Source organism: Stegodyphus dumicola, chromosome 1 (assembly GCF_044657685.1).
Source record: "Stegodyphus dumicola isolate Sdum_Otavi_A_Nest chromosome 1, ASM4465768v1".
Taxonomy (NCBI): Eukaryota; Metazoa; Arthropoda; class Arachnida; order Araneae; family Eresidae; genus Stegodyphus; species Stegodyphus dumicola.
In genome coordinates, this window is record NC_140768.1 from 18,653,238 (window position 1) to 18,668,134 (window position 14,897).

Sequence of the window (14,897 nt, forward strand, 5' to 3'; positions counted from 1 at the left end):
CAATAATGCATCTTGTTAACTTACATTCTGTAATAAAGTGGACATTGTCTCCTACTTTTGTGCATACTTTACATAAATCAATATCTTGAACATGGAATCTTTTCAGGTAAAAGGGAAATCTCCCATGACCTGTAATTAACTGATTCAAGTCAATGTCATTGTTAATATTCATATTTTCCTTAGGAACAAAAATCTTCATGAACATATTATTTTTAGCAGAGTTCTCCCATTGAGTCCGACCCACCAGCGGCCGAGCGGTAAAGACGCTGAACACTGGTAGTTCGGTCTGAGGTTCGAATCCCGCGAACGGGCTGGCTGCATGGGCGTTTTCGTGGTTTCCCCATGTGTAACGTGTATACGAGCCAGTTTCCCTTAGAAAGTCCTCCACGAAAGGCATCCCTCCCTTTAGGCAGATAGCCCTCGTGTGCTTTGCCATAATTAAATACACCAACACCCATTGAGTCCGCCATTTATCTACAATGTCACACTTCATAATGTTATAATGCATCTTCTCTTGGAGGCTTGTACATCGACAGTTTCAATATTACTCATTGTTGCCTCCTTTGCTAAGACATCCGCCCTCTCATTGCCCAAACAACCAATATGGGCTTTAACCCAATTAAAATTCAATTACCTCCAATTGTATCACCATTTTTTTAATAATTTGAATATTTAAATTTTGCTGCTCGGGGTCAGTGAGTGCTTGAAGAACTGACATACAATCAGAATGTATTGTAATTATACTTGATTCATTTAGATTTCTTACAAGCCACTCCAAGGCTTTTTGTATAGCAATCAGTTCGGCTTGATACACCGAATTATAGAGAGGTGACACAGTATTGAAATAACACCAATACCAAAAGTAAAATATTCCACATAACCAAGTTATATCGGGAAATTATTTTGGGAGAATATTAGGAGTGCGAACCATTAAATAAAATCGAAAGTTTAAAAATCGACCGCTGTTGCTAGTAAATTTATGCGTGAGTGGCAACTGTGAAATGCGAAAGAGTCCCTTTGTTATGACGCAAACTAGGAAGTGCGTGTGCAAACATTTTGTGAGATATAATTTCATTATTCTGAATACCTTTCGCGCAGACGCTGCTTGTTTCTCCCATTCTCCCAACCTACGTAGGTTTGCCATTTGGGATATTTGCCCAGTTCATGCTCACCTCAACTCGTGTGAAGAGACCCTCATTATTAGGTACAGAAACTGTTTATATGAGCAATTTGGAAATCGAAAGCTCCAATTTATAATGCGCTTATTAAAGTTTACGTGTTGTTATTAGAGAGATTTTAGATCATTGCAGCCATTGGTATATATTTCCGTTTTGGAGTTGAGTGCCACCCGTGGAAACTCTTAATTAAAATTCATCGCAATACCCTCGAGGGAAAGTCTATCGGCCAATCACGATCGAGCATTCCCTTTGCATAGCGGAATTAATCGAATTCCAGAGACGATGTACTATTTAATTTTCAGTGTGCGATTGATGACCGCGGTAAATGTTTAGATTTGAGTTCTTTCTCATCCGTATGCAACCATGGCATGGTTAGGATGCCTGATTAATGATTAATTTACTAAACGTAGAATTCATTTGAAGTCGCGAATGACTTCAGAAATCCGGGAAGCAATTTGTAAATAAAATGTTTAGCAAGTAGGTAACTGTTATTCTAAGGTAGGTTACTGTCAGTTTACTTTGGGGGCAACGCATATTTCAACTGCGCGTCTACGATTTAACTTTAAAAAAGTAATAATAAATACATTGTAAGTTTTAGTAGATTTGCTGCTGAAAAACTTACATTCAAATCATAGGGGGTACAAACATTTCTCAAAATATTATCTAAAATATATCTGTTAATATTTTTAAGCGATTATAACATTGATGTTTGGGAAAACTGATGAGGATGTGTTCAGTTCGATTGTAGAGATAAGTATCTCTCTATTTTACTTTTCACGCATATTAACTGAAATTTTGATTCTGTTACTTTTTAAATTTCCTACCTTTGATAGTGAAAAAAATCAATGTAATTCTTTTCTAAGTAAAATTCATATTTTTTGCATTCTACTTATCTTAGTATTGTGTACTTTTCTGCTACTAAGAATAGGCCCACCAGCGGCCAAGCCGCTGAACACTGGTAGTTCGACCCAGGCTTCGAGTCCCGGCAAACAGGCTGGCTAAAGTTTTCGTGGTTTTCTCCATGTGTAACGTGGAAGCGAGCCAGTTTCCCTTAAAATGATTTCCACGGGGCATCCTAGCGGCCGAGCGGTAAAGTCGCTGAACACTGGTAGTTCGGTACGAGGTTCGAATCCCGCGAACGGGCTGGCTGCATGGGTGTTTTCGTGGTTTTTCCCATGTGTAGTGTGTATACGAGCCAGTTTCCCTTAGAAAGTCGTCCACGAAGGCACCCCTCCTCTTAGGCAGATAGCTCTCGATGCTTTGCCGTAATTAAATAGCCTAATCTAAGTTAATCACGGGGCATCCCTCACTTCCGTTGAGTACCAAAGTAAAACAAAAACTGCGAAAATTCCATTTGAGCTCTGAAATATTGGACAAAACATAGAATTCTTTAATTTGAAGAACCCCTTATCGTCCAGATGTGAGTCGCACACTTTTTAAATTAACAGTTCCGTCATATATTCTCTTTGCAATTTCTGATTTGACAAAAATATCTGCGAAGTGAATTGTGCAACAATTTATTATTAAGCAACAACAGCTGTAGTCTGTCAGTCTACATCGTGGTGGAGGATGTTCTACATTTCTTGTATTTTTCAGGGCTATGATGTTTTCTTTGATTTTATCGGGGAAGAGGCGAATAAATTTTAAGCTGAATTCAAATATTGTTTTATTTATGTGAAATCGAACGCAACAGATTCAATACTCTTATGAAATTCTATATGAACACATATAAAAGACGAAAAGACTATAATTTACCTAAAGATAACAAGTAAATTCAGCCTTGATAATGAAAAAAACTCATGAATATGATAACATGCATATTATTTACGCTAAAATATTATTTAAACATAATATATGCTTATGTATCGATAAGCAGTTGAAAAACATTTAAATCAATTTGTTAGTATCAGAAAATATTTAAAATACTATTAAATAGTATTAAATAGTAAATATTAAAATACTATTAAATAGTATTTTAAATAGAAGAAAAATTTCTTCTGTTTAAATAGTATTTTAAATAGAAGAAAATAGAATAAAAAATACTATTAAATAGTATTTTGAATAGAAGAAGAAAAAATACTATTAAATAGTATTTTAAATAGAAGAAGAAAAAATACTATTAAATAGTATTTTAAATAGAAGAATTGGTTAAAACTGATATTGTTTGAAAGTTTTCGGTTGACTTCAGTTAAGATTTTTGTTACAATATTTCTACGAATATATATTACAAATTTTGATATATGGTAGCAGTTTTAGAGGAATTATATTTAAATGTAATATTTCTTGTGTAATGTAACATGAATCCAAAGTTCCGCCGAAAAATAAGGTTACATGGATGAGACACCCATTTAACATTAAGGTGAATGGGTATCTCATTAAATTGACGAGATAGGGCCAAGCTAGCGGTGGTTTTGGCGAATTTTGGTCCTATTCTTGTATAACTGTAACTAGTTTGACGACTATGGAACTACAACCGTATCCGGCCCTATCCCAACCAGCACAAGAACGTTCAGAGCAAGTGATTCACAAACGTGTCGGGAACGTTCAAGCAGAACGTTCAAATTGCCGTCTATATGTTACAGTTCTAAGACGGGCAATAACACGTCAAATACTTGTGTTTGTATCACTTTCATGCAACGTGTCATTAACGTTCTAGTACAACGTTTTTGGCACGTTTTACCTGAACGTTCTGAACCACGTCTATGTATTGCAGTTCAATAACGGACAGTAGTACGTCAAAAGTGGTACTACTATCACTTTTTTATAACGTTCTATGAATGTTCTTCTAACGTTCTAACAGAACGTTCCTTTAACATTCAGGCAGAACGTGGTGAATCACGTCAATATGTTACAGTTCAATAACGAGTAGTAGAACGTCAAAAAATGGTGTTACTAACAATTTTATAAAACGTACCTTGAACGTTATATGGAAGCTCCGTTACCTTCTAACAGAACGTTCCTTCAACGTTCTAGCAGAACGTTTCTTTAACGTTCAGGCAAAACGTTCTGAATTACGTCTGTAAGATGTAGTTCATTAATGGACAATAGAACGTCAAAATGTGGTACTAGTAATAATTTTATATAACGTTCCTAGAACGTTCTTTGAAAGTTTCTATAACGTGCTAGCGGAACGTTCTCTTAACGTTTGAGCAGACGTTCTGAATGTCGTCTATAGATTAAAGGTTTATAACGAGCAATACCATGTCAAATACTTGTACTGTTAACACTTCTGTATAACATGCAAAGAACGTTCCGAATCACGTTTAATTAGAACATTTTGAGTTACGTGTAACTAGAACGTTAACGTTCTTTGAAAGTTTCTATAACGTGCTAGCAGAACGTTCTCTTAACGTTTGAGCAGATGTTCTGAATGTCGTCTATAGATTAAAGGTTTATAACGAGCAATACCACGTCAAATAATTGTACTGTTAACACTTCTGTATAAAATGCAAAGAACGTTCCGAATCACGTTTAACTAGAACATTTTGAGTTACGTGTAACTAGAACGTTAACGTTCTTTGAAAATTTCTATAACGTGCTAGCAGAACGTTCTCTTAACGTTTGAGCAGACGTTCTGAATGTCGTCTATAGATTAAAGGTTTATAACGAGCAATACCACGTCAAATAATTGTACTGTTAACACTTCTGTATAAAATGCAAAGAACGTTCCGAATCACGTTTAACTAGAACGTTTTGAGTTACGTCTACCTAGAACGTTCTGAATCCGGTCTATATGTACAGACTCTGAAGGACAACAGTACATGAAATATTTGTGTTTGTAATACTTGCGTCTAATGTGAAACTTAGTTTACAAATAGTGAATTCATATAATGTAGCTTTATATGTCCGGCAATGTCGAGAAATCGAACGAAAATTATTCTGAGGGTAGCTTTGCTGCATGACGGTTGAAAATTTTACTTGCTCTGTAAGACACTTTTTTCGCTTGTTTCTCCTCCGCGTAGATGTCTAGTAACGCATCTGGAAAGACATCCACCCATTGGTTTACGTCTAACTCTGACGAAATGGAAGCTGACAACCAATCTTTACGGTCAAGTTCCTCTCTAGCCAATGTGAATGAAGACGTTGAAAGGAAAATGCAGAAACTTAGTAAGGAATTCTCAAGCATGACGCCAGAACACCTACAGAAATTTTTTCCAAATCTTTATAAAGGAGCTATTGGAGCACAAAAAAAGAAAGCCGCTAGGACTGTTTCTGATAGAATGACGATAATAATGCATGGAAATCACCTAAAATCTGGCCAAGAAGCTCATTTACGAACCTGAAGTTAAAGAAGTCTCGCGAAGTAACACGTTTTCTCCTATTACATATAACGACGTCTCTGAAGCGACTGATGTTAATCTTACTGCTCAACCAAGTAAAATTCCCCCAATTGTTCTTTCTGATAGCAATTTAGACTGGATTTTTCTTGGAAAGTGCGTATTGCAAAATGAACTTGAAGCTCAGGGACGTAGGGGATCTATTTTCATCTTTCCGAAATCCGTTGAAGATTATATCGTCAGCTAGCTCAATTTCTGGAATCGAAGAAGCTCAAATTTTATTCATACCAGATGGAAAATGAACGAACTCTTAAAGCAATTACCCGAAACTTACCAAGTGCAATTCAAGAAACTCATATTTTTGGAATTCTTACCATCAGGAAATTTCCGGTACGTAAAACGAAACAATTTACCAGGAAAACGGCAAATGGAATGGAAAAATTGCCTCTGTATTTCATAGAACTTGATAGCTCTAAGGAAGGAAATGCAATTTTTAATGTGAGTAACATCTGCAGTTTTCTGTTGAACATTTCAAACCTAAAGCTAACCGCCAACCCCAGTGCTATAAATGTCAGCGATTTGGGCACACCCAACATAGATGTTTTAATGATGAGAGGTGCTGGAAAAGCGGAGAATGCCACACAAACTCTACTTGTAAACTTAAAGAACGTCAACAACCCAAGTGTTTTTCATGCGAACGAAACCACGTTGGTTCATTCTCAGGATGCCCTGAATTTTAAAAAAGACTTGCTGACATGAAAAGGAAACAGGAATTTAGAAATCCGGCACCTGCAAAAACTGAAGTTAACTTTTCCACCCTCATAAAGGACATTCCATCAGTAAGCTTGTAGAGACATGAGGTTTTTTTGGAGACCGGAGAGATGAAAAATATGCAACCGCCTTCGCCGGGAATCGAACCATGGACCTCTGGAATACCGGCCCAATGTGCAGAACCACTACACCACGTAGGACGCTTGGAAAGTGGGAGAAATACATTATATACTCCCCTTTTTAAAGGGCGACTAGGGTTTTAGGGGACCTAGTCGCCAAATCCTGGGTGCGGGGAATCATCATTCACAACCCTTTTAGTTCAGGCGCCACTTGTAGAGTCATTGGGTTAATTGGAAGCAGAAAAGATGAAAAATACGGAACCGCCTTCGCCGGAAATCGAACTACGGATCTCTGGAATACCGACCCAGCGTGGTACCGTTACACCACGAAGGCACGCTAGGGAAGTGGGAGAAATACCTTATATACTACCCTTTTTAAAGGACGACTAGGGTTTTAGGGGACCTAGTCGCCAAATCCTGGGTGCGGAGAATCATCATCCACAACTCTTTTTTTACTTCGGGCGCCATTTGTACTGACATAAGTTATTTTTTGGAAGCAGGCAAGATGAAAAATTAGCAAACGCCTTCGCCGGGAATCGAACCACGGACCTCTGGAATCCCGGCCCAGCGTGCTACCGTTACACCACGAAGGCACGCTAGGGAAGTGGGAGAAATACCTTATAAGCTTTACTACCAAGTATTCTTCTACAGGGAAGCTCTCAAGAAAAATTCTACCCAAGATGAAAATATTGACCCTATTCTTGATGTTTTCAAGAACACAAATAATCTTCAATTTTTTACAAAACATCCTGTTAATAGTACAGAAGATGAGAACTGTTAAATCACAAGTACAAAAATTAATCTTAGGAATGCAAGCCGTACAAAGTATGTTAGCCTACTCTGAATTTGAAGATTTATTCTGATTGGATGCCTGATTCAAGTCTCCACCCACTCAATCTAGCTCTTCCCAGTTAAGTTTACTGCCGTTACCAATGATTCTGTACTCTTTTTTTTACTAACTCTGATCTTTCTCGTCAATTCCCCACTTTATTTTCTTACCACTCTCCTCTCCTTTGCCTCACAGCCATGCAGGCTTTCTTTTTATTCACGTTTCCCTTCTTTTCTGTTTTTCACCAACTCTGCTCATTTTTATTCTTCTGACGTGGAGGTGCGTGGTGTTATCACAGGCACTCCGTAATACTTCCTCATTGGCATTGGAGAAATCGAAGGGACAGCAAATTTCCTCGCAGTATACCGAAGAGAGCATCAGCTTTCAGTTCAGTTCAGAGTTGAGTTTACAGTTCATCTGTACGGTATTGAGAGATCATTGTAAGTATTTACGCGGTTCAGGTTGTTTTGTGTTTTGTGTGTTTTGTGTTTAACGTTCTTAGCAGTCTGAAATGCTAACTTCTGATTGTATTCTGTTCTACTGAGAAGAGCTATACGATAACTTTTGTGAAAAGCTCCGGAATTGTAGTGTTCCTTTTGGGAAAATAAATTTTATCAAAGTATTATCTAACTATTATTATTTCATCAAGCTGTGTGCACTCAGTCCATTACGATTCCATACACTTTATCATACATAGTATCTTACCATTTTGTTGGTCTTCAAATGCAATGAATTTGCAAAATGATTGTTTAGTGAAAAGTATTTTTAAAAGATTAGCACACGCATTGTCTTGAGAACTATCAAATTATGATTTCTGCCATTAGTTCATGAATATAGGTTTTTGCTTCCTTGTACGAAGTAAATGAAGTATTGTAATAGCGAAGAATTTCCTGTCTAATATTTTAACGAAAATATCCATTTTCACCGCTTTCGAATCCATTTAGACGCTTTTCTCTGTATTAACGTACAAACGTTCACATTTTCGTGACGTCTGTTCGTAAGTACGTACGTATATATCTCGCATAATTCAAAAATGCTTAGTCGTAGAATGTTGAAATTTTTTATATGAGACTGCTGTAACATGTAGTTATGCACCTCCCTTTGTCGTTGCAATTGGCCGCACAAACATGTGTGTGTGTGTATATATATATACCTGCCCGGCTCAGTGAACTCGATCTTTTTATTCTTATATGTTGGAAAATGGTACATTTTTGGCTTTAAAAGTGATTGAATTCTGTTGTTCTTATGTTCCGATTAAGGTTTTTATGCCTATAGTTAATCTGCACGCAAGTGTCTGAAAATTATCTTCAATTTGAAAGTTTAAGCGGCGATAGGCCTAACGAAGCAGCTATAGAATTGAAACGCTTAGCAAAATAGTGAACTAAATCAGTTGGTGCACCAAATTCGATGTCTTTTTGCACGACGAGACCAAATGTTAATGTTTAATTTTGTGCACGGAAAGTTTTGTTTTCTTGTCCGTTGGCCCAATTGCTTGCTTCTGCGTACAAATTGTAAGTTTAATCGTATTTTTTTTAAATTGCTATTAACTGTATTTGGTGTTTTATAATTTTTATGTTTTGCAGCTTTCAATGAAGATGTTTTCAATTAAATGTATTTTTGCCCTGACTCAAAGTGAGAACTGAACTCATTGAATGAGAAATGCATCTTTAATGAAAATCGAGGAAATAAGTTTAAATGAAGTGCAGCAAAAAATGTGTATAATGTTATAGGCGTAGAAGGAACTCATATGGTGTTTACATATTTTAAGATAATGTTAAAGATAAAAAATAAACCTAAATTGACGTGTGACTGAAAATAGCAGAAAAAAATACAGTTTGCAGTTTTGGTGTGATGCAGACGGCGTGTATATCCTGTTTGAAAGATAACAGGATTATGATAAAAATTCTCTGTAGAATTCAAAACTTTACCCGAAATAAATATTTTAACATTCGTTTAAAAGTTTTTAACTAAAGCATGTGACATATAAAAAACTCAAATGTTGAAAGAATATTCGACTAAACTCTATAATGCTTGTGTTTCAATTCATTTCATAATGCACGTTACACCTGAAATGTTTTCACCTGAGCCTCATCGCGAACTCCTCACAGGGCATTCAGTATGTAATTAAATGTCATTTATATGTATTGTTACTTTCCTTTTGTTCTGAACATCTGTTCTCGGCTTAGCGCTGTTTGGAGTTTTTAATTCCCAACTTCCTCAATTAACAATGTTCTTTCTGTTCGGGTGTGACAAGCATTCTTTCCGGGTATTACCACTATTCCAATAAAAATATTTTTACTTATTTCCTCGTATTCTTCCACCGCCGTTGCCATATAAAGAGTGAAATTATTACTGCTGATTAAATTTTTAACGAAAGAAAGAAACGACTATATAATCTAAGACGATGAAAAGTATGTAATGTTGCCGGCTTGCCAAGTTTAAGCGTTTTGTCTAGAACCGTACTGAACCATTACAGTTCAGATTATTCAAATTCTCAATAAACGACATATATGTTGTACAGCTCAGGTTTTACTTTTGAGTTCGCTTGTCAGCGAAAGTCTCTTTTTTTTTTTTTTTTTCTGAGAAACAGCTATTCTGCATTTGAATGTAAGTTATTGTCGCATCATTCGTAGGCATTGGAGGAAAGAAAACGATGCTTTTGAAGAAATTTATCTGTATAATATCCCTTCAGAGTAGAATGCTTTTTATCGGGTTGTCCAGAAAATAATACAGATTTTTGCAATTGTTTATATTTCCTGTACATTTTTAACAACAAAAAATTTTGAATTACATTGGTTTACATTTCATTTTGAAACTGTATTTTTGCATTATATGTCTATAATAATCATTTTGTTCCAAAATAATTTAAAAAAATATTTACTGCTAACCAGAGAACAGGGACTCCATTACTTAGCTGACATGATGTCTGCCTTACACGGATTAAAGCCTCTGCCTCCAGAAGCTATTTATTATCACTAAGCAAAATACGTTTACAGTGGCATACAAGGCCTTCAAGAACACAAGTACATAAGTAACATAGCCATTAATAAACCCTAAAGAAAGCATGTTACAAGTAGTACCTATAGCATTCGAACAATAAACCGAGTATACATTCATAATTTGTACTGAAAATACGAAATACTTTCAAAACTGAGTCCAACTAATTTAAATAAAAACTATAGTACAAACAAACAAAATATAATACATCCATTACTGTATTATACACAATTAATTTCGATTAGATTCACAATATCAAGAAGAACCATTCAATTTAGAAAAAATGCATAAAGATAAACTAAGACAATAATAAACTGCCAATTAAAATTTCTTCATATGAATTAAGAACCAATAACTTTGATAACTGAACAATATTATCATAAAATACACTAAACCTGAGATATTACTACAATACAAAACATAAATTTGGTTTAGAAACAAAACCACTCCAAGTAATATAAAAACTCTACATCAGGTTTGCTGGCAACGCGATAGAAATACATCCATTAACGCAAACGAGTTGCAGCTCTCGAGTTCTCGAGCTCTGGATTACACTCGCAGACGCGGAGCGGCGTAAATGAGACACTTTACCGCTTGTTATACTGTAGCGCACGGCACCGCAACCGTGAAGTTCAGTCGTAGCGCAAGTGGTTAAAAGCATATTTGTTGCTTTTCTTAAATAACTGCAATTATAATTTGAAACGTGAAGATCTTACCCCATATGCAATGATGATAGATTGAGAACTGGCTGTTTACTAGGCAAAAGCATGTCATAATAAATCAAAAACTGGAAATATTCCTACTCAAGCTAGAGTTTTTTTTTTTTTTTTTTTACTAATAATTGAAAATTGAAATTCTGTTTCTGCAGTCTAAGTTTTGACTAATAGACAATGGCTGGCATTACGTTTTTTTAACGTTTAAAGCATTTAATTTCATTAAATATTTCATAACAATTAACTTTTTAATGAGTAATTCTAATGTGTGTATATTTTTTAGATTATTTGGCCTGAACATTGTGATAGACTAAAAAAAAAACTAAATTAATGATATATAATAAAAAGAGAGATAGATTATTTTTAAAAAAACTTCTCATCATCTAAATTACTTTATTTCATTAAAAGGTTGTTGTATGCAGGTACTTCTTAGTTCTATACACCCACAGTTAGCACAGTTTCTAGCACATTTTAGTTTTTGTCTAGGAAATTGTGTTAATGGTACTTCTTTACTTTTTCTCTTATTTCTCTGAAATTGTTTTGATCTTGTGTGACATATATCAAGAATAGTTGTCTCGAGTAAGAAAAAATAGGAAACTAAACGTTTTTGTGTAAAATTAAAACAGGGCGTTTACCTGACTAAAGTAATTACATTTGTGATATTTTCGAACAAATATATAGTAGGTGCTGTACATTTTACCTACATTTATTCGCTGAAATGAAACTATAGTCACAACATTGTTCTTAGCTTCAAAGTTTATAATGCTCTTTGTGTAAACGCCCAAAATCTATTATTTCCTACCTGCTTTTCCAAATCAAGTTTAACTTTATGCTAAAATTAAATATTTTCAAACGACAAAAAATTTTTTTTTTCAGTTTCATTAATGAATAATGTTAATAATGTTGTCCCGTACCGTGATTCCCTTATTTAGATGAGCAATCTATTTAGTAGGTATGTCTTTATTTCCCGCAACTCTGCTTCTTGTACAGCCTTTTACGCAGCAGTATATACCGGGTGTCTTAAAATAAACTAACGGTTTTCAAAAATTTATAACAAGAAAACGATTAGGGTTAAAAAGCAATTCTTGCAGTAAATCCATGTGACAGGCCATAAATGTTTATCTCACAGTTCCTGATTTTAGTTCAAACATTTTCCGACATATGACGTTTCGGATATTAAACCCATAAATCAAAAAGAAATAAAGTTTTCTAATAAATGAAAATTGCATTAGAATATTTTCGAAATGTCCACCATCAGCCGTAATCACATATAGTAATTGGAAGAAAAAAATTAACAGTCATTTTCCGTAAAGTAGCGAATTCGTCACTGATTATTTCTTCAAATTCTTAAGTGTTCGAGGATTTTTCCTGTAGACTCCATCCTTTAAATCACTCTAAAGAAAGACATTGTAGGGGTTTAAGTCTGGTTAAATCGGTGGCCACTCTGTTCCTTTCCCTGTGAAGCATGGGTAATTTGAAGCTATTACATGAGTTATCAAAAAATATGCAAGTATACAGTCCCATATATAAGATTTCAACGTTCTATGGCTACTCTTTTTTGAGTATGCATACGTTTGTACGTACGTACAGACGTACGTACAGACTTACGTACGAGATGCATGCGTTTGTACGTACGTACAGACGTCACAAAAAAATCTAAATCCCTTTTAAAATCCGTTTTGGAAAAAATAGCCCTTTATTCTGTCCTTACGTGCAGATGTCATTCAAAAAATATCATTCATACAATTTTGAGAGCGGTCAAAAATGCATATTTTCGTTTAAATAAGATACCCGAAATTTTTCGCGATTACAATACTTCCTTTACTCCGTACAAGGAAGTAAAAATTGTCACTGTGTGGAAGAGAACGTACAATGTATGAAAGAGAACAGCTAATTATGCTGTTCTCTAAGTATTAATTAATTATTAGTTACATCACTGTATGAAAGAGAACAGCAAACTAAAAACTGTCGAAAGGCACAAAACTAAAAACGAATTTCCAAGCACAGAAGTATAGTTAATTTCTGAAAACTCATTTCAGGTGAAAACGGAATGTACTGAACTGGTACTACAGTGCTTTAAAAATTTTAATTCACTTCGCTTCCACGTATCTGCGTGAGAAAGGATTTTCAACGCTAATTCAAATCAAAGCGAAGTACCGAAATAGCCTTAAGCATGCCAGTGTACATCCCAATATAAAACGTTTGTCCAAGAAACGGCTGGCTCATCTATCTCTAATGTGAATACTGACATCTGTATGATTTTTGGTTAATAAGGTAAAGATTATTCAAACTCTGATAACTCTGAATTGTTAAAAAGGAATATTAATTTAATTGCTTCGTAAGAGTATAGAATGAAATGTATTTTAATTCTAGAGAGGCTAATGCTGGAAGAATTGATAATTTACATAAGTCCTATCTCCGCGGAGAATGAGTGAGATAAATTTTGAGTGTTGAAAATTACTTCAGGAAGTAAACACTCTCTTTTAAGATTTTTTAAAAAAAACCCGAAAATAGTTTGGTACCTTTGCTCCCCCTCCCAAAAAAAAGTTGTAAAAGTTTAAAATTTAATCAGTTATTTAATTATAAAATTTAAAATAAAGTCTGAAAGCTTTCAGATTTTACACTCCGCCCAAGGGGGCGTTTTTTAACGTTTAGTGTGTTACCTTTGTTTATTAAATATCAAATTCTTCGCACTTAAACCATGAAATTCAATTCAACAGCAATGTCGCAAAATAATTTTAAAAGAGCCTATCTTTAGAATTTCTGGTACACAGTCTCGAGCGCTGGAGATAAAAATGTTCCCCCCCCCCTCGTGCAATGTTGCCATTGCTCGCTTTGAAATCGTTAAGTTTGCTAATCAAAAATTCGTTAAAGTTTTACAAAATATGAGGTAGATAATAAAACAAATTCGAAATTCCAAATTTGGGCTTCCAGATGCCCATATTTGAGTGTATGACTACGTTATTCAAAATTTCATATCTCTAGGCACCGCTGTTTTTTACACAGTGCGAGAAACTTGTACACATTCATGCAGATTCTTCATTATTTAATTTCTTTAAATATAATGTAAGGCTCTAATGTTTGGTGGCAACAATTTGAAAAGGCAAACGCCGTTTATAGTGAAACGCCACAAAATGCTAAAAGAAAATTAATAGCCCTTCTGGGCAAATTGACCCTTTGGGGCTAGAAACAAAAGGGCAATCTGATTTTTTTTTATACTTTACTGTCAGGTTGATCCCTATAATGAATACTAACCAGAGAGCAAATGATAGTTTTAATCAGTTTGCGTTAAAAATTTCTGACGTCCGTTAAAGAAAAGAAAGAAAATGAAGTTTCTTTAAGCGTGTAATCTCTTTAAATGAGCCAAACTCCGAAAATTTTCGGGATCAATTATGAAAATGTATGCTTTAATATTGGCTAGTGATATCCTTACCAAATTAAAAAATGACTAGTAATCCTTGGAAGAGAATGGATACCATTTTCTCCGAGTTATCGAAGAAAATGAATCTGAATTAAGGAGGAAAAGAAAGAAAATCCGTTTTCTTCTCTCTGAAGAATATATATCTCTACTTTTATGCTTATTAAATCTCACCTGTCTCATTTTTCTTGTTTTTTGTGAATATTTTAAAGCACTTAGAAATCTTTGAAACGTAAGATGCAATTTGTATTTATTTAATTATTTTAATATTTCAGCGATTCTAGTATCGGAAAACTTGCTATTGTTTAAATATCTTTAATGCGGGTTCGATTTTCATTCTAGAGATTGATATATGCGATCATAAGTGAAAAATATCGCCTTAGCTTCGCATTACTCGAATTCCTGTGCGTTTCTAAATGTACAACTTTTTCGTTCAAGTTTCCTCAGCTTTCATATTAAACGATTCGTTGACGTTAAGAGAAGAAAAAGTTGCTTTATTTACGCATAAATATTTTTTTGAAAGTCTTCGAGCTAAAAATACCAGAAATGCCCACTTCTCACACAATTAAGCTAAAATAACATACACATAAAATTA

At 34.7% G+C, this 14,897-nt stretch overlaps 1 protein-coding gene and 1 non-coding gene across 11 annotated transcripts in view; one reads left to right on the forward strand and one right to left on the reverse strand.

The window, feature by feature from the left end:
* Positions 1–14,897, forward strand: part of LOC118184546 (polypeptide N-acetylgalactosaminyltransferase 13-like) — a 558,492-nt gene that overhangs the window by 303,466 nt on the left and 240,129 nt on the right. The window lies entirely within an intron of this gene.
* TRNAP-GGG (transfer RNA proline (anticodon GGG)) lies at positions 6,867–6,938 on the reverse strand. Its single transcript has one exon. It is a non-coding gene; the product is annotated as a tRNA-Pro (tRNA).